This window comes from Lissotriton vulgaris, chromosome 8 (genome assembly GCF_964263255.1).
Source record: "Lissotriton vulgaris chromosome 8, aLisVul1.2, whole genome shotgun sequence".
In the NCBI taxonomy this organism is placed as follows: Eukaryota; Metazoa; Chordata; class Amphibia; order Caudata; family Salamandridae; genus Lissotriton; species Lissotriton vulgaris.
Window position 1 is genome coordinate 1,359,170,344 of NC_141696.1, and position 9,685 is coordinate 1,359,180,028.

A 9,685-nucleotide genomic window follows, 5' to 3' on the forward strand; every position below is an offset into this window, starting at 1 on the left:
AAAGCATTTGAAAATTATTTAGTTGCTATAAATGGTAAGAAATATGAACCAGAGCGTAAAAAAAGCAATACTTTTTGGGCTATTAGGTGTGGCCGGTCAGGAGATTTTTGAAAGCTTGCCAGAATATGAACCTGATCCGGGACAATTCATTCCTCTTGATGAATTTCAAGAAGCTGTCAAAAGACTAGAAAAACAGTTTGACGAAGAAGAAAATATAATGGTTGGCAGACACCGATTCACTATGAGAAAACAAGCTGAATCCGAAAATGTTGAGGAATATATAGCCAGTTTGAGAGTATTAGCTACGAAATGCGATCTTGGAGATATGGTTGGTGTGTATATTCGTGACCAATTTGTTTTTCATTGTTATGAGCACAAGGTTCAAGAGAGATTACTAGCTTGTAAAAAACCCACGTTGTCTGAGGTCATTGACATTGTCAAGGGTATAGAACGTTCACTTGAAGGAAAAAAAGAATTAGCTAAAGTTTCTAATGCAAGTTCCAACATATGTTTGTTGCATGATAGAAGGAAAAAGGATGCATTTTCAAACAGCAGATACAAATCAAATTACAATGCTAATACTTCTCAATTTGTATGTTTTAGATGTGGGTCCCTTAGTCACAAGGCAGACTTTTCTGGGTGTCCAGAAATAGGAAGGAAGTGCACAAGATGCCAGAAGGTAGGGCATTTTGCCACTGTATGTGGCAATTTCGGTCAAAAGCATTTTACCAAAACCAATATAAACAATGTTGAAGAATTTGATGAAGAAATGTGTGCCAATTTAGTTTTAGCTATTGGGGATTCCACCGAAGAAGTAAAGGGTCCTTTGGGTGTGGCTCATGTTGGTGATGTCGAACTTAACATTATGGCTGATTCAGGTTCACCAATAACCATTATTTCAGACAAAAAGTATTTACAGCATTGGCCACAAGTAGATTTATTATCGTCTGATGTCAACCCCAAAGCATTCGGTGAATTCGACATAAATATGTTTGGCTATTTTGAAGAAATTTTAAATATCAAAGGAAGGTGTATAATTACAAAAATATATGTGGCAGAAGTGGGAGAGACATAGTAGGATGGAAAGACCTAGCCAAGTTGAAAATCCTTTTGAAGCCGGGGGCAGATGATCCTATTGCATTAGATGAGGGTTTTGTTTCTATGGTTTCTGTTTCTTCAGAATCACCTGTCAAGGATGATGTTTCTTACATTTTGAGTAAATACAATTCCCTTTTTGAGGATCGCATAGGGTGCGTAAAAGGCTTTGTACATAAAATCATATTAAAGAAGGAGGCCATTCCGGTAAGACATAAAGTCAGACTCTTACCACTGTCTGTCAGGCAGGAATTGAAACAAGTATTAGACAAACTTATCAAAGAAGGAGTAATAGAACCAGCTGATTCAGCTGAGTGGATTTCGGGAATTGTTTTGGTAAGAAAGAATAGTGGAGAGTTTCGTTTGTGCGCTGATTTGAGGTCTTTGAACAAAAATATATTAGTGGATTGCTTTCCACAACCTAAAATTCAAGAAATTGTGTCTGCCACTGCCGGTTCAAAGTATTTTTCACTCATAGACCTTAAGTCAGCGTACCACCAAGTTAAGTTGGATGAAGAGTCTAAAAGCTTAACCACATTCATCACTCCACTTGGAGCATTCAGGTATATTCGCTTACCATTTGGGCTAGCATCCTCTGCTAGCGTCTTTCAGAAATTGATGGAGAATATGTTTAATAATATGGATGGTGTCCAGAAATTCCAGGATGACATCCTCATTCATGCTAAAACCGTAAGTGATCACAATACCATTTTAGAGTCAGTTCTTAGTAAATTACAAAAGAAAGGGATGACTGTGTCTAAAAACAAATGCGAATTTCTCAAAACGGAGTTAGAATACTTGGGGCACATTCTCAGTCAAGGCAGCATCAGACCTAAACTTAATTTAGTAAAAGCCATAACTGATGCTCCTAAACCTAAGGAAAAAGATTCATTGAGATCATTTTTAGGCCTCAGTGAGTATTATTCATGGTTCATAGAAAATTATTCTAAAATGGTTGAACCTTTACGAGCAATGTTAAGAAACCGTTTGACTCAAATGGATGGAACATTATTACAGTTGACGCAAGTTGTATGTATGTATGTATAGGCATTTATATAGCGCACTACTTACCCGGAGGGTCCCAAGGCGCTTCGACCGCTGCGAAACCCTTCCTGGCTTCCCTGAGAGATGGTCCCTTAATGGGTATCTCCAGGGTGAGACCAGGCATCCCCGGCGGTCTGGTGGGGCCGTTAGTGAAGATGAGGCAAGCTAATGCCCAGAGTTGCCGAGTGTGATCGCTGATCAGAGTGGGCACCGAGGCGAGAGAATTATCGAGTCCGCTGACCCTGGTCCAGAAACCTGCCGCGCCGGGAATCGAGCCCTGGTCCCGGGCCGTCCTCTGCTCTCGGGTCTGCCGCCTCTAACCAGTGAGCCACACTACTTCACTTGGTAAAGGTGCAGTCTTTACCCAAAAAATTGGTAAGCACACTCACACTGTGGCTTTCATTTCAAGAAGGCTAAGCAACACTGAAAAGAATTACAGTAAGATTGAATGGGAGGCCCTCGCTTGTGTATGGGCAGTAGACAAATTGAAGATGTATTTATGTGGTAAAAATTTCGAATTAGTTACAGATCATAAACCCCTTATGTTTATGTTTGATGGATACGGTAGAGGTAATGGTAAAGCTTCAGCCAGACTTGTGCGTCTACTTGCCAAATTGCAAAAATAAAATTTTTCCATCAGGCACATGTCAGGTAAGGACAACATTAGAGCTGATTTTCTCTCCCGTTTACCATCTGAGAATTCAGAAGCACAAAGAGAAGAAGATAATGAATGTGTTGTTTCCAATGTAGAGATTCTGCAGGGGTCAAACAAAATAATTTCAGAAAGTGAATGGAGCACAGCAATGGAAAGTGATCCAATCCTGTCCAAGGTGAAATTGTATATGTCCACAAGATGGCCACCTGCACGTAACCTAATTTCTGATCTGAAAGTATTTTTGCATGTATCTGACGAATTGAATGTGGTTAAAGGTCTTCTAATGAGAGGAGATTTACTAGTTCCCCCATCCAAGATAAGAAATCAATTAATTGCCACTGCTCATAGTTCTCATCTTGGGTCCACCTTGACAAAGAAAAGGCTAAGAGATCATTACTGGTGGCCTGGGTTAGATTTGGACGTAAACTTGCATGTTGAGAAATGTGATATATGTGTCAGATCAGACAAACATTGCAAACCCAGAGTGCAAGAAATGCAATTGGTATCTATTCCAAATTCAGCTTGGTTTAAGATAGCCATTGACATGGCTGGCCCATTTCAAATATTAGAGCAAGATTCTAAATTCATGATAGCTGTGAGTGACTATTACAGTAAATGGATTTATCACATGTTTGTTCATACTATTGACTCGGACACAGTCATCACTTTTCTGGAAGAGTGTTTTGTCATTGAAGGAAGCCCGCGCATTATTGTTTCGGATAATGGCAAGCAACTAACATCTAACAAAATGACAGACTTTTTAAACAAACATGGTATTCGTCAAGAAAAAACTCAGTTGTACTCGCCAAAGTCCAATGGTCAAATTGAAAGAGTAAATCGATTTCTCAAGGACGGTATCCAGTTGGCTCTGGCTTCTAAACTTCCAGTGAAGAAATTCATTAAAAAAATAATTTTTTATTTCAACACAACTCCCAACAACGTCACTGGGTTTTCTCCATTTATTTTGATGAGAGGGAGAAGATGTGACAATGATACTGTTCCTAAGCTTGACATTGGCCGTGATATACTACCCACCACTGTTCACATAAAGGATGATCAATTGCAGGTCAAAAGTAAAATTGTTGATGCACAAGTAAAATCTAAGATTTACCATGACAAGGTGCATAGAGCTATAAACAAGGAGTTCAGAAAAGGAGATTGGGCACTCATCAAAAAACCATATACTCAACTCAAGGGTACATCCAAGTACTTTGACCCAGAAGAAATCATTGATGTTTCTGACAGTGCCATTTATCTAAGGCAGGCAGGGTGGCGTAATAAAAGTGATGGTATTAAATTGAAAAGTGATCAAGTTGAATGTTGGTTCAAAGGTAAAAACTATAATGTAAGTTTTGAGAATGAATTTTCGTGGCTTAACACATACTTAGGAGAAAGAAGTGAAGAAACAGATGTGCCTAGTAAAGAGAAAGACTGTTCACAACGTGAATGTCTTGATGGTAGAGGGGTAAGAAAGTTTGGTGAAAATAAGATTGTCGTTTCTAGAGATGTAGCAAGTAATGACACATGTGAATTTGAACAAACAGAGTGCGATGTTGTGTCCAGGAAAGAGGTTCCCAGACTTGCAACAGCCAATGACGAAGTTGCTACTTGTCATGTGGTTGGGAGGCTACTTGCACCAGATATGGTAGAATGTCAAAGTTACCCAAAGCATTGGATGAGTATATAGTGAATTAATTTCGTCATTATAAAGGGAGATGTTGTAGGTCTAGTTGTTCTGTTTACTTACTGCACGTGCTCACATTTCATTGGATGTTGCATATACGTCATTATCGTTTCCCTTGTTGTATTTAACTGACGTCAGCCCTTTGAGACTGGCTATTCCTCTTCGACTCTGCGCAGTCGCTGTCCTTATCTTCCCAAGCTCTTTTGTCATAATAAATACTTATATTCAAGTAGCAGTTTCATTATTATTATTATTTAATAACCATCACTACAGGAATAAAAAAGTCCTCACTAAATATCTGCAAACAAGCCTCCCTAGGGTACAATAAATCTTACTGAGTGGTCTAAGTGAATTTTATCTTTGCAATGACTGGTCGGAGTAAATGCCTTTTTTTGCAATAGAAGAACACGATTCAAAAGGCATTCAACTGTTGCAGAATGATTTACTTAATTATTCAAAATTAAGTATTATAATGTATTCTGCTGCATAACGCTTACATACCTTTCACCTACTCTTAGACACCGCTCACCCTGCACACTCACACAATTCTCATTCTGCAATGAACACACATCAATCACCATGCAGTTAGGCACTTTCACCCTTCACTCAGACACTTATCAACCTTCATTTATGCACCTCTCACCATGCACATAGAGCACTCCCACCACTCTCCCTGCACTCACCCTCTTATTATTAATCCCATTGACAAAACCTAATGCATTTAACAATGCTTGCTAAAAAAAAGCTAGTGCTTTTAATGCACAATTGATTCCATCTTGTATACACCTGCCTGCTGTATCCACTCCCTCCATATACTTTCAGATTCTAATAAGACCTTGGAAACACCTAGCACACAGGCAACCATTTTACGGCAATTTAACAAGAAGGCATGTTTATTTTCAGCGAATGCAGTAGAGTAGTCCAAAAGTGTTGCCAAGGCTACTTCTAATCGTAGATATATACCGAACGTAACCACAAACATTGACAAATCTAATTATGCTAATAATCAACGTCTGTGTTATGGTACAAGATAAGCATATCGGAGCTGAAGCATGTGTGTAGACAAATGCATCTCTAAAGAACCACTGTGAAGGCACTGCTAGCAAAATGATACAGCGCAATGCAGCTGGCCAACCTCTGGCAAAAGCGGCATGTTGGATGTGTGAGATCGAGAAAAGAGACTAGTGCAGACATTTCAAATAATAATAATAACAGCAGTGGCGTAACGTAACTTGAGGGCCCCCCTGCAAAGTATATTGTGGGCCCCCCTCCGACCTACTGCGGTGAGCTCAGGCCAGTGTACTGTGCTGAGGCGGGCACTGGAGCCCACAAACTGAGGGGAGGCCTTTGTTACGCCACTGAGTAACAGTGGAAGCAAGTCAAACCACAGTTCTGAATTTCAGTGGAAAAAACACTGGCCACTTTGAAGGATGGTGGTGTATCACTGTGTATTATGGATGCGCCACCCACTAGCTTGTGGGGTGCATGCAAAGAGACATACTGTTGCTGAAACACTTGCGGATGTCACCAGCTTTGGGGTGGGTCGGGCCGGAACTTCTAGTCTAGTCAGTCGTGAAGGATCCAGTGGACAGAAGGCAGTGGGGCAAGCCGTGAGGTATCACAAGACACACAATGCGCCCAATGTGCCTGATATAGAGAATGAAATATCTGTAGTTTAAGTCTCAAGATACATACAAGACAAACAGCATGTTGTCAGGCCGTCTCAATATCTACATTGAGAGAAAAATTATCAAAACAAGTGAAAGCAGACACCAACAGCAAAAATAAAAAATGAATCAAGCAGCACTGAAAGTGATCGTGAAAGCGATCCCTATTGTAAAATAAAAAACACACCAGCCAGTGGTGCGCGAGAGCCACTGCAAGGCATGTGTTTTCAATTATCGCGCCCGTGTTTGGGCACGATAATTGAAAACATATGGGCTTTGGTGCGCGGAACAGACACCAATAGGCCGTGGGCGGAGCAATGCGCCCGCCTTTGGCCTATTGTGTGCTCTGTTTAAAAAATGCACTCAATAACAGAAGAGCAAATGAAAAACGCACGTGCAAGCGTGTACAATTTCCAGGGTCCATTTCAGAACCCCATACAGAAGGACTCTCGCTGCGCCGGCAGTGCTGCGCAGTGCATCGCTAGGCACTAGACCTAAAAAACGGGGACAGGTCATAGACATAGAAGTAGGACTACAGTTTGCAGTAACCATCGACATAAAAGTAGGACTATTTGACAGCTGTCATAGACATTGAAAAAGGACTACAACGACAGCTCCCGACACAGACCGAGATGAAGCATTACATACAGCAAATCCGAGGTCTTTTATTGGCACCCCTCTCCTTTACGCAGCAGCATTAGTTCTTTTTATTACATTTACACTTTTAAGGACTATAGCATATATTTGCAAAAAATCAATAAAACATCACAGGCTAGCAAACACCAGATTAACTGCTTTATCAATGGTCGTTTCTATAGCGCGTCAGCACCACGTAAAGTACAACTCACTAATGTTGCTTAGTTGCTCATGGCAGAAAAGCATGGGAGGTAAACTGCGGAATGCTAAATTGCCAAAGGGCAGCCATGGACCAATGTAAGAAAAACACTTCTCTCCAGGTATTACTGCCTTAGGGTCTTAAGGGTCGCAGAGGCGTGGTTACTGCTGGGATGTCATGTTACCTTACTGGGGTATGTATAGTGCACTCTAGCCATTGGTATCATCTCATAGCGCAATAGTATGAAGACCTGAGCAAAAAGCTCGAGCAGTGCTGCTCGCCTCTTCCACAGGCGTTAATAGTGCTCCTTCAAGTCTTTTCCAGCTAAACAGTTTGCCGTGATCTGAAAGGTCAGTCAAAAGTTCAAGTCATAGCTTTGATATGGAGAACACAGGATTTCTGTTCTGATCTTAGAACTGGTAGAAATTAATGGTTGGAGCTTGAGAAGGATGTTGGGGACGTCATCACCACATGTGTTATCGGACACTCATCCTAACATTCAGATATACTTTAAAGTTTCTGTTTTGTGTACTTCTAGGTGGGACATCTGGGGGAGCAGCAAACACACAGCATCAACAGATCACAGAAAGTTCATAAACTGGGGTTGCACCTTAATATCACTATTTCCTACTCTAGCGAAGATTCAGTTTTGATGATATGCAATTGCTCAAATACGGCTGGCACGATGACGTAGGTGGCGCTGTGTGTAAAAAGAGAAGGGAAATCCCGAGAGAAAATGTCTCTCTTCAAAGGATTTCCCTTCCTGCTACAGCGCTCACCTCAGTGACGACACACGCCGCAGTGCAAAGAGAGCATGCGCGCGCATGCTCATCCGGAACAATGAAAAACAGGGACATTTCTGTGTTTAACCTGGACACTGTTTGAAAACAGGGACATTTGAGTCACTTGGAGAAAAGTGTCGGGAAACGTGGACACTTCTCCAAAAACGAGGACCATCCTGGGAAAACGGGGACCTCTGGTCACCCTAGGCTGATTCTCTTATGTGTTTTTTTGGCATTTGTACATTTCTTATGTGTTTTTTTGGCATTTGTACTTTTGTTGCCTCTCGACTGTGTGTTGTAAGTTAAGTGCTAGTTGAAAGTTCCCAATAAAGGAACTGCAGATGTAGAATTCAACCCAGCATTTGCAGAGCTCTGAAATATCCTAGGTCCATACACCAGTATTCAATTTAAAAAAAAAACGTTATTCGATTATTTAAAATCATAAAAGCATACTATTCAATTACATTTTTAAAATCACAATTACAAGATAAAATAATCATATTTACATATAATACAATTCATATAGACTAGTCTTAAAGTTCATCAGGTGCACAGATTTCCAGAATATCTTATCAAATATACACATGATCTATAAATAAAATCAATAGTAATTTTTATTCCATTGTCTAATCAGTTAAATATTTGCGGTCTCTACCGACATTGAAAGTTACTTTTACTCTCACTCACAATTTGTTTCCTCTAAGTGTCTAGTTTTTTTGTTACGGATAGATGTTACAATAAAATTTGCTACCCCAAACATGACAACCGAGGATTCCATCATCTGTAAGTAAATTAAGGCAGGTTTAGCTTGAATAAAACCCATATTTTTCAGCAATGGTAAAATAAACCTTTTCCTTCCTTCCATATAAAATGTACAAAAAAACACAAAATGCATGGTGTCCTGGTATGAGTGATAATCACAATTACAGGGGGCGGCATCCTCCGGTTTACTCCACTCCCTATAGTTTCCCAATAACACATGCAATTGATTAAATCGGAATTTAGTTAAAAGCCATCTATGGTAAGGTTTAGTAACAATAGTCAGGTATGGTTGAATAGACATTGTCAAAATCAGTAAATAATGGGCCCTTACTGTCGGTTTACAAAATTCCTTGGCCTCACGGTCCATTTTCCTTGATTTTATAAAGTTGGTTTTTACCCAGTTAATATCATCTTTAACTAGGGTTTCTGGGTTTGAGAATATTTCTGGACGCCCCAAGTAGTTAGATGATGCTTTGATATATGACAACCATTTTATTTCAGCTGCTTTGTCTAATGCCATGCAGTCCATAATGATCTTTTGGTTAAGGGTCAGGGCAGGGTTTATCCATATTTTAATCCATTGCAGGATAGGGGCCATATTCAGATGATCTGAGATGTGACCAATCCCTAACTCTCGATGTACAGCAAAACTGGGAGTTGATTGAGGGAGGCCCAGCAGTGTTCGTAAGAATTTATCTTCCTCCCTCTGTATACGAGTTATATCCTTGTAGCCCCATATTGCAGCCCCGTACCTAGCTATGGCCACAGTTTTCGCTTTGTAAATAGACAATATTGCTTTCCCTGGTTTGCCACCCAGTCTCTTAGCAAAATCAAGAATAGCAAATGATGATCTCTTTATGGCAGCCACTTTATTTAATAATTGGGGGACCCAGGAACCTACATCATCAAAGACCACTCCTAAGTAAGTGAAGACTCTCACCTTAGTTATTATATTGGCATTGCACGACACTGTTTTAAATTGCTTTCTGCATTTCCCTATAGACATAACATGGGATTTATCCGTGTTAACCACCAAGTCTAACTTTTCCATGAACTCTCCAAATGAATCTAGCAATTTTTGTAGGGCGTTAGGTGTTCTTGCCAAAAGTACTGTATCGTCCGCGTATAGGAGTACTGGGATATACTTTCCTCCCATATGCG